The sequence below is a fragment of the Delphinus delphis genome, chromosome 8 (genome assembly GCF_949987515.2).
Source record: "Delphinus delphis chromosome 8, mDelDel1.2, whole genome shotgun sequence".
NCBI lineage: Eukaryota > Metazoa > Chordata > Mammalia > Artiodactyla > Delphinidae > Delphinus > Delphinus delphis.
The window spans coordinates 51,591,299-51,599,776 of NC_082690.1; the positions used below are offsets into that span (position 1 = coordinate 51,591,299).

The following is an 8,478-nucleotide window of genomic DNA, read 5'->3' on the forward strand; positions in this document are numbered from 1 at the left end:
TATAAAAATTACATACAGCAGGTGAATTTTATGGTCAATACCAGTAGATTGAGTAGTTTCTAAAAATTATATTATTTCATTTCTCCCTGTGGCTATTCCTTGGGGACAGGTGAGGAAATCTTCTTTAGGTTGATAAATATTTGATTTGTTTTCAGTTGTACTTTCAGTTTGCTGTAGGGAGGGAAGACTGAGAATGTGGTAGGGACGTATCAAGGGAGTATGAGTAACTGTTACATAGAATAAGAGCTTGAATATTATTTTGCCTGTGTAAAAACAGTTTTCTCTAAATCTGTCTCCTAGTATCAGGATTTCCTTCTCGGAAAATACAACTCAAAGCAACATAGTAAAACCATCAGATTAACATGTTTTCATAAACTGTGGGAGGGGTATGGTAAATTTGGCTAATATTAAATACACTCTTCAGGGAACGTTGAAAGGCCACTGATACCCTGACTTTGGTGGCCACCGACATATTTGTTTCCCCTAATCTTATAAGAGAATCATAATTAGGAGCCTTTATTTAGGGAAGGCAAAGAGAAAAGGCACAAACGGTTCTGCATGATTCCCACATAAGGCCTATTTCATAGGAGCAGAGGGTGAGTGTGTCAGGGAAATGTCTTTCGCTTCCTTTCATTTTCATGTCTCTAGGTTGTGCGTAATTTAAAGCTCTTGCTTGGCTAAGCTTTTGTAGAGAAAAAAACATTAAATAAAATAGTGAGAGTTTAAAAAAAAAAAAAAGCAAAACCGAAGTTTAGAGAATGAAACTAAGATTGTGATTCAGAACTCAGTACCTGAATTGTTTTCCCTGCAGGCACAGAAGAAGTTGAGATCAGGGTCAGAATTCAGATGTATTACAGATGGTCAGAATAAAGTGCTCACACACATCCTGAGTCACAAGATGTGAAGCACTGAGCTAATATGACATCTGAAAGACAGCCTCGAGAGAGGTAATGTAGAGAGTCTACAAGGAACACGTAGGACTGCCTCACACAATCTTGATACTCAAGTTACTTTTTCTTTAAAAAATTCCTGTAAGAATAAAAAGCACAATGCCTCACCTTCCATTTTCTTTCCAGTTCACTGCATCTCTCCTCTGTCACCATGGTTTGCCATGTGAACTCCTGACCAGTCAAATGTGTCAGTGCAGGCAGAAATCAACAGAGGGAGGGCCAGTGTTTTTGGTTGTTTGGTTTCAACTTTACCTTTTTATGGTGGGTTCTGTGTTTAACATTTCATGAGTGTTGTCTATTTTCATCTTCAAACCAATCCCAGGAGATGAGGTCTATGATTATTTCCCTTTCAGAGGTGAGGAAATTGAGACCCTGGGAAGTTATGAAAAGGTCACAGAAATTCTAACCAGGAAACCTCAGCTTCATTGATAATTGGTGAGATATTTAGCCAGGATCTAGATTTTCCTTTATCCTTTGATCTGTCCCCAGCACACAATTTTTTAGCTTATACTATAGCAAGTGCAGCTAGGTGAATGCATACTTCTAAACTACCCCTAGACCTTTTTTCCTAGGGCCCATGAGAGGTAGTGGAGTGTGGTGTTTGATTTCAAAAATGTGGTTCATATCATGTTTCTATGTTTCAACTGGGTGATCTTTAAGTTACCTGACCTCTGTGTGTGGGTCAGTTTCCTGATTTGTAAAAATGGGACAATAGTGTCTTCCAGATTAAATGGGTCCACATGGGTATATAAAGCACTTAGAGTGGTGCTTGACACATAGTAAGTACTTTCTAAGTGTTAGGATAATTTTCTTCTGTTTTCATCTCAATAATTTAAAAAACATCTCATAACTTCCAGAGTTTTGTGTTTTCTTATTTCCCATTGTGTTTTATATAATTCTTTATTCTGTAGAGCACATGACATAGACGTGTGTTTTCCAATTCTGCAAGGGATGCTAGGGCTATAGAGAAGACTACAGCATGGTCCCTAAACTCAGGAGCTTGAACAAGTGACAAAATACTTGGAAAAAATGTGGCGGGTCTTAGAACTAACTAAGATACTATGGCAGTAAGTATCTGTTCTGCTGGAAGAAGGTTGCACAAAAGTTGCAACTATTGACCTTGGTTTTGATGGAGAAATTCACAAGGTCAAAAGTGTGTGTGAAGAGTGTTCCAGGCCCTAGGACCAATGCAACATTTATGGAGATATGTGAACAAATAGGTTTTTTTGTTTTGTTTTGTTTGTTTTTTTGGTCTTGTTTTGTTTTTGAGAATAGGTAGAGGATAAATACACGACAAAGATGGATATGAGCAAGGGTATGGTATTGCAAGAGGTGGGCAAGTGCCAAAATGCAGAGAAATTCTATCCCATAATAAAAGCGGTTTAGTGAATTTTTAAGCCAGAGAGGGACATAGTGCTCAAAGGTATCTCAAAGCAGTAATGGACTGTGGCAACATTAATTGCAAGGATGACAGAGATGTATCCAAAATGTATCATCTTCCTGCAATTAAAAATAATTGGATTTCATCTTACTGGAAAGAATAAAATGTTATTATTCTTTCTATGGGTACAGTTGTGATTCTCTATGTATGCTCCTAGGGATTCTCTATAGGGAAAGGGACTTTAAAGGAAGAATAATTTCGAACTGACAAAGAGTAAGACTCCTCCAAGGAGGTGTTACAAAATTCATCATTATGGTTACTCAGTGCCAGTGTGTGCAAGTGATAAATTATGCTACCCTTTTTAAATAGTAATTCCAACTATTATTATTATATAACTAATAACATTCCAACTTTATTCAGAGTCTGAAAATTGGTTCTGTGGATAGTGGGGCTCACTACTTCCCATGGCTATCCTGTTCTCTGTGGCATAATTTTTTAAACAATTATTAAAATTAAAGTAATATAAAAATATAATGTATTCTAGATGACTAGAATGAGGCTGCAAAAGTAATAGAAGAGAATAAAAAATAGTCCATTTTTTACTTCCTAGATTGGCTAAAATTCCTGTTCCTTGGAAATTTGGTGACATCTACTTTATTTAATTTGGTGATGTCACATATTTACTGGGTTATCAAATTGACTAAATAACTTGCTTTCCCCTATATATGAAGGATTTCATCTCCACATTCTCTCTCATTTTCCTTTCCTCACCATTCATCTATTTATCTCTTTTGCCCTAAAAAACAAAATAGTCTCATTGAGTAGAAAAAAACTTTTCACTCAGAATTTGACCTGGCTGAGAATCCTGGATCCCTCATTGACTAGATGTGTGGCTTTAAAAAGTTAGTAAAAGTTCCTGGTTTACCATTTCCTTACCTTCAAAATACAGATAATATTTATGTCATAAGTTTGCTGTAAAAAAGAAATGAAATAGTACATTAATATAATTAATTGTCTACCTGAAATATCAGAAATATCCAAACATTAATTGGTCCTGGATCCTAATTATGATTTGCTTAAATATCCAGTGATGCTACAACTATTCATAATTTATGTTACCTTAGAAATTCTGAATTAAATTATCATAGACTTGGTCACTAAAATGAATTGATGAATTCTGTATATACTTAGGTTTAAAAAAGTAGTTTTATTTCAATGATAAGACTATTTTTTCCTGATGTCTTGGGCTATGAACTCCTTGAGACATAGATATTGTCTTACTCATCTTTATATTCTCAAGGTGTGGCACCTTGACCAGGCTCATCCTAAGTGAAAAATGTATATTGAATGATTTTTTTAAAAACCGACATTAGAAAAAGCTATTTGGCCTTATTAAATCATATAGCATCTAAGCATGCTGTTCACCTCAATGACTAAACATTTAAAAATACAATTTATTTTTAAATCATATTTCACCACCATACCAAATAGATACAGATTAACTGTGTCATCTCTTTCAGTAACATTTTTTAAAAAAATTTTTATTTATTTATTTATTTATTTTTGTCTGTGTTGGGTGTTCGTGTCTGTGCGAGGGCTTTCTCTAGTTGCAGCAAGCGGGGGCCACTCTTCATCGCAGTGCACAGGCCTCTCGCTATTGCGGCCTCTTTTGTTGTGGAGAACAGGCTCCAGACACGCAGGCTCAGTAGTTGGGGCTCACGGGCCTAGTTGCTCCGCGGCATGTGGGATCCTCCCAGATCAGGGCTCGAACCCATGTCCCCTGCATTGGCAGGCAGATTCTCAACCACTGTGCCACCAGGGAAGCCCTTTCAGTAACATTTTTATGAGAAATTAAATTGAGCTATATATAGTAATCATTGGAAAACTATGTTTTTGTTGTTTCATTTTGTATTGTTTTCAGGCATGAGGCCAGATCTGCTGTCAGCTGTAGCTAAGGTTACATAAGATTCAGCCGTGTATAAAGATTTGAGACCAACTTTCTGCTTCATGGTATGATGAGAAATCAAGATACGATGGAATAGATCAACAATGACTCATTTCCAGATAATTTTAAGTTGAAAGTTAATCCTAGAAGTTCCAAAAATGTCTCTAGGCAGTGACATAGTAAATGGATTCTTCCATGAATGTTTTAAAGCTATATCCAAATTGCTCAATGAAGACCACAGAGTCATGTACATATAGAAACTAGTTTGCCTTACCTCCATTTAATAAATGCATTTGATACAGTTCAACAAATATTTTTATATCACCTACTACATGAAGATTCAGAATGTTTTTACCTTCTCACAAGCTGACTCTTGAGACCATTTATTTCTCTTATCTGTGCTTCAGATTTCTTATCAACAAAATGAAACAGTTGGAATAAATTAATTGATAAGATTCTTCCTAGCTCTAATATCCGAATATCTTAAGTCTGTGATTAATTCCATTACTTTGATAATGTTATATTTTTAACCTTTGAATTTTTTGTGAGACTAGGTCTCTCATTTTTATGCCTTCCAAGCAATGTAAGTCTAAAGTCTTAATATCTCCTCTAATATATACAACTTCTTAATATTTGGCTCCTAATACTTTCTCACATGTCAGTGTTCTGGTTGAAGTCTTTGGAGCTACATAGGTACCTGAAGCTAGAGGTCCAGGAATTAAGCTATTTTGGAAAATAACTTGTGTAACCAGAGAATATTCATGTTAAGGACACTTTACAGAGAATCTAGTTCAATGGTTCTCAAGTTTTAGTGTGCATCACATACACATAGTGGTCTTGTTCAAGTATAGATTGCCCAGTCCTGCTCCCAAATTTCCTAATTCAGTGGGTTTAAGTGGGGTCCAGTAATTTGCATTTTTAACAAGTTCTCAAATGAGGATAATGATAGTGGTCTGGAGCCACACTTTAAGAACCACTCCTCTAGGTCAACTCCCTTACTAGGGCCAGGTAGTGGCAGTACACATTTACACAGCAGGTTAGTACCAAGTGAAGCCCAAAATATTGTTATGGTACAATACAGGCATACCTCAAAGATATCGTGGGTTTATTTCCAGACCACCACAATAAAGGGAATGTGGCAATAACGTGAGTCACATGGATTTTTTGGTTTCCCAATGCATATAAAAGTTATGTTTATGTATACTGTAGTCTATTAAGTGTGCAATGGCATTTTGTCTAAAAAAAGTAAATATCTTAATTAAAAACACTTTATTGCTAAAAATATTAACCATCATTTGTGGCTTTAGAGCATCCTAATATTTTTGCTGGTGGAGGGTGTTGCCTGGATGTTGATGGCTGTTGACCGATCAGGGTGGTGGTTGCTGAAGGTCAGGGTGACTGTGACAATTTCTTAAAATAAGACAACAATGAAGTTTGCACATTGATTGACTCTCCCGTTTGCAAATGATTTCTCTGTAGCATGCAATGCCCTTTGATAGCATTTTACCCACAGTAGAACTTCTTTCAAAATTGGCGTCAATCCTCTCAAACCCTGTCACTGCTTTGTCAGCTAAGTTTCTGTAATGTTCTAAATCCTTTGTTGTTGTTTCAACAGTCTTCACATCATCTTCACCAGGAGTCGATTCTTCCATCTCAAGAAACCACTTTCTTTGCTCATCTCTCGGCAACTCCTTATCCTTTCAAGTTTTATCGCGAGATTGCAGCAACTCAGTCATAGCTTCAGGCTCCACTTCTAATTCTAGTTCTCTTGCTATGTCTGCCACATCTGCAGTTACTTCCTCCACTGAAGTCTTGAACCCCTCAAAGTCATCCATGAGGGCTGGAATCAACTTCTTCCAAACTTCTATTGATGTTGATGTTTTAACCTTTTCCCTTGAATCACTAACATTCTTCATGGTATCGAGAATGGTGAAGCCTTTCCAGAAGGTTTTCAACTTACTTTCCCTAGTTCCATTAGAAGGATCACTGTGGTTTTGTAGCTGTAGCCTTGCAAAATGTATTTCTTAAATAATAAGTCTTGAAAGTTGAAATTACTCCTTGATCCATGGGCTGCAGAATGGATGTTGTGTTAGCAGACATGAAAACAACATTAATCTCATTATACATTTCCATTGGAGCCCTTGGATGGCCAGGTATATTGTAAATAAACAGTACTATTTTGAAAGGAATCTTCTCTTTTTGAGCAATAAGTCTCAATAGTGGGCTTAAAATATTCAGTTAATCATGTTGTAGACATATGTGCTGCCATCCAGGCTTTGCTTTTCCATTTATAGCATACAGGCAGAGTAGATTTAGTGTAATTCTTAAGGGCCCTAGGATTTTCAGAATGGTAAATGAGCACTGCCTTCAACATAAAGTCACCACCTGCATTACCCCCTAACAAGAGAGTCAGTCTGTCCTTTGAGACTTTGAAGCCAGGCATTGACTTCTCCTCTCTAGCTATGAGAGTCCTAGATGACATCTTCTTTCAATATAAGGTGGTTTTGTCTACATTGCAAATCTGTTGTTTGGTGGAGCCACCTTCATTAATTATCTTAGCTAGATCTTCTGGATAACTTGCTGCAGCTTCTACATCAGTACTTGTTGCTTCACCTTGCACTTTGATATTATGTATAGAGACAGCTTCTTTCATTAAATTTCATGAACCAACCTCTGCTAGCTTCAAACTTTTCTTCTTCAGCTTCCTCACCTCTCTCAGCCTTCACAGAATTGAAGAGAGTTAGGACCTTGCTCTGGATTAGACTTTGGCTTAAGGGAATGTTGTGGCTTGTTTAATCTTCTATCCAGACCTCTAAAACTTTCTCCTTGTCAGCAATACGGATGTTTTGCTTTGTTATCATCCATGTGTTCACTGGAGTAGCACTTTTCATTTCCTTTGAGAACTTTTCCTTTGCATTAACAACTTGGCTAATTGCTTGGCACAAGATGCCTAGCTATCAGCCTATCTCAGCTTTGGACATGCCTTCTTCCCTAAGCTTAATCATTTTTAGCTTTTGATTTAAAGTGAGAGACATGTGACCCTTCCTTTTACTTCAACACATAGAGGCCATTGTAGTATTATTAAGTGGGCTAATTTCAATATTGTTATGTCTCAGGGAATAGGGAGACCCAAGGAGAGGTAAAGAGATGAGGGGATGAGCAATTGGGATACACACAATAATTATTGATTAGGTTCGCCATTTTATATGGGTGTGCTTCCTGGTTACCAAAAACAATTACAAAAGTAACATCAAAGATCACTGATCACAGATCACCATAACAAATATAAGAACAGTGGAAAAGTTTGAGATATTGAGAGAATTAGCAAAATGTGACACAGAAACTCAAGTGAGCAAATGCTGTTGGAAAAAAATGGCACCAATAGGTTTTGTCAATGCAGAGTTGCCACAAACCTCCAATTTGCAAGAAACGCAATATCTGTGAAGCAAAATAAAGTTAAACGCCATAAAACAAGGTATGTCTGTACCTAGTCCAGTGTCCTCTTCCATTAGAGCAATGTTTCTGATAGGATAGTCTGTGGAACATTACTTTTATCAGATAGGAAATGCACATTCAAATAAATAACAATTAGCTATTTACTTTTTTGTAATTACATTTGAACAGAATGTGCATTTCTTCACTTTTAAATATTATAATTAAATAAGCCTTTACCAACTCTTTCATTGCTAATTTTTACAAATGTTTTCTTAGGTAATTTTCTTTTTAGTTTAGTTGCTTAATAATGCATTCCAATGATATGCCTCCGGATTGATTTTTTTAAATTTTTGATTGGAGTATAGTTGCTTTACAATGGTGTGTTAGTTTCTGCTGTACAGCAAAGTGAATCAGCCACATGTGTACATATATCCCCTCTTCCTTGGATTTCCTTCCCATTTAGGTCACCACAGAGCACTGAGTAGGGTTCCCTGTGCTCTACAGTTGGTTTTCATTAGTTATCTATTTTATATATACATAGTAGTGTATATATGTCAATCCCAATCTCCCAATCCATCTCACCCCCTTTCCTCCTTGGTATCCATACATTTGTTCTCTATGTCTGTGTCTCTGTTTCTGCTTTGCAGATAGGTTCATCTATACCATTTTTCTAGATTCCACATATATGCGTTAATATATGACATTTGTTTTTCTCTTTCTGACTTACTTCACTCTGTATGACAGTCTCTAGGTCCATCCACATCTCT

At 36.5% G+C, this 8,478-nt stretch overlaps 1 pseudogene; it reads right to left on the reverse strand.

The window, feature by feature from the left end:
- Positions 1 to 5,560: 5,560 nt before the first annotated feature.
- On the reverse strand, positions 5,561 to 7,347 carry LOC138414159 (tigger transposable element-derived protein 1-like; annotated as a pseudogene).
- Positions 7,348 to 8,478: the final 1,131 nt, after the last annotated feature.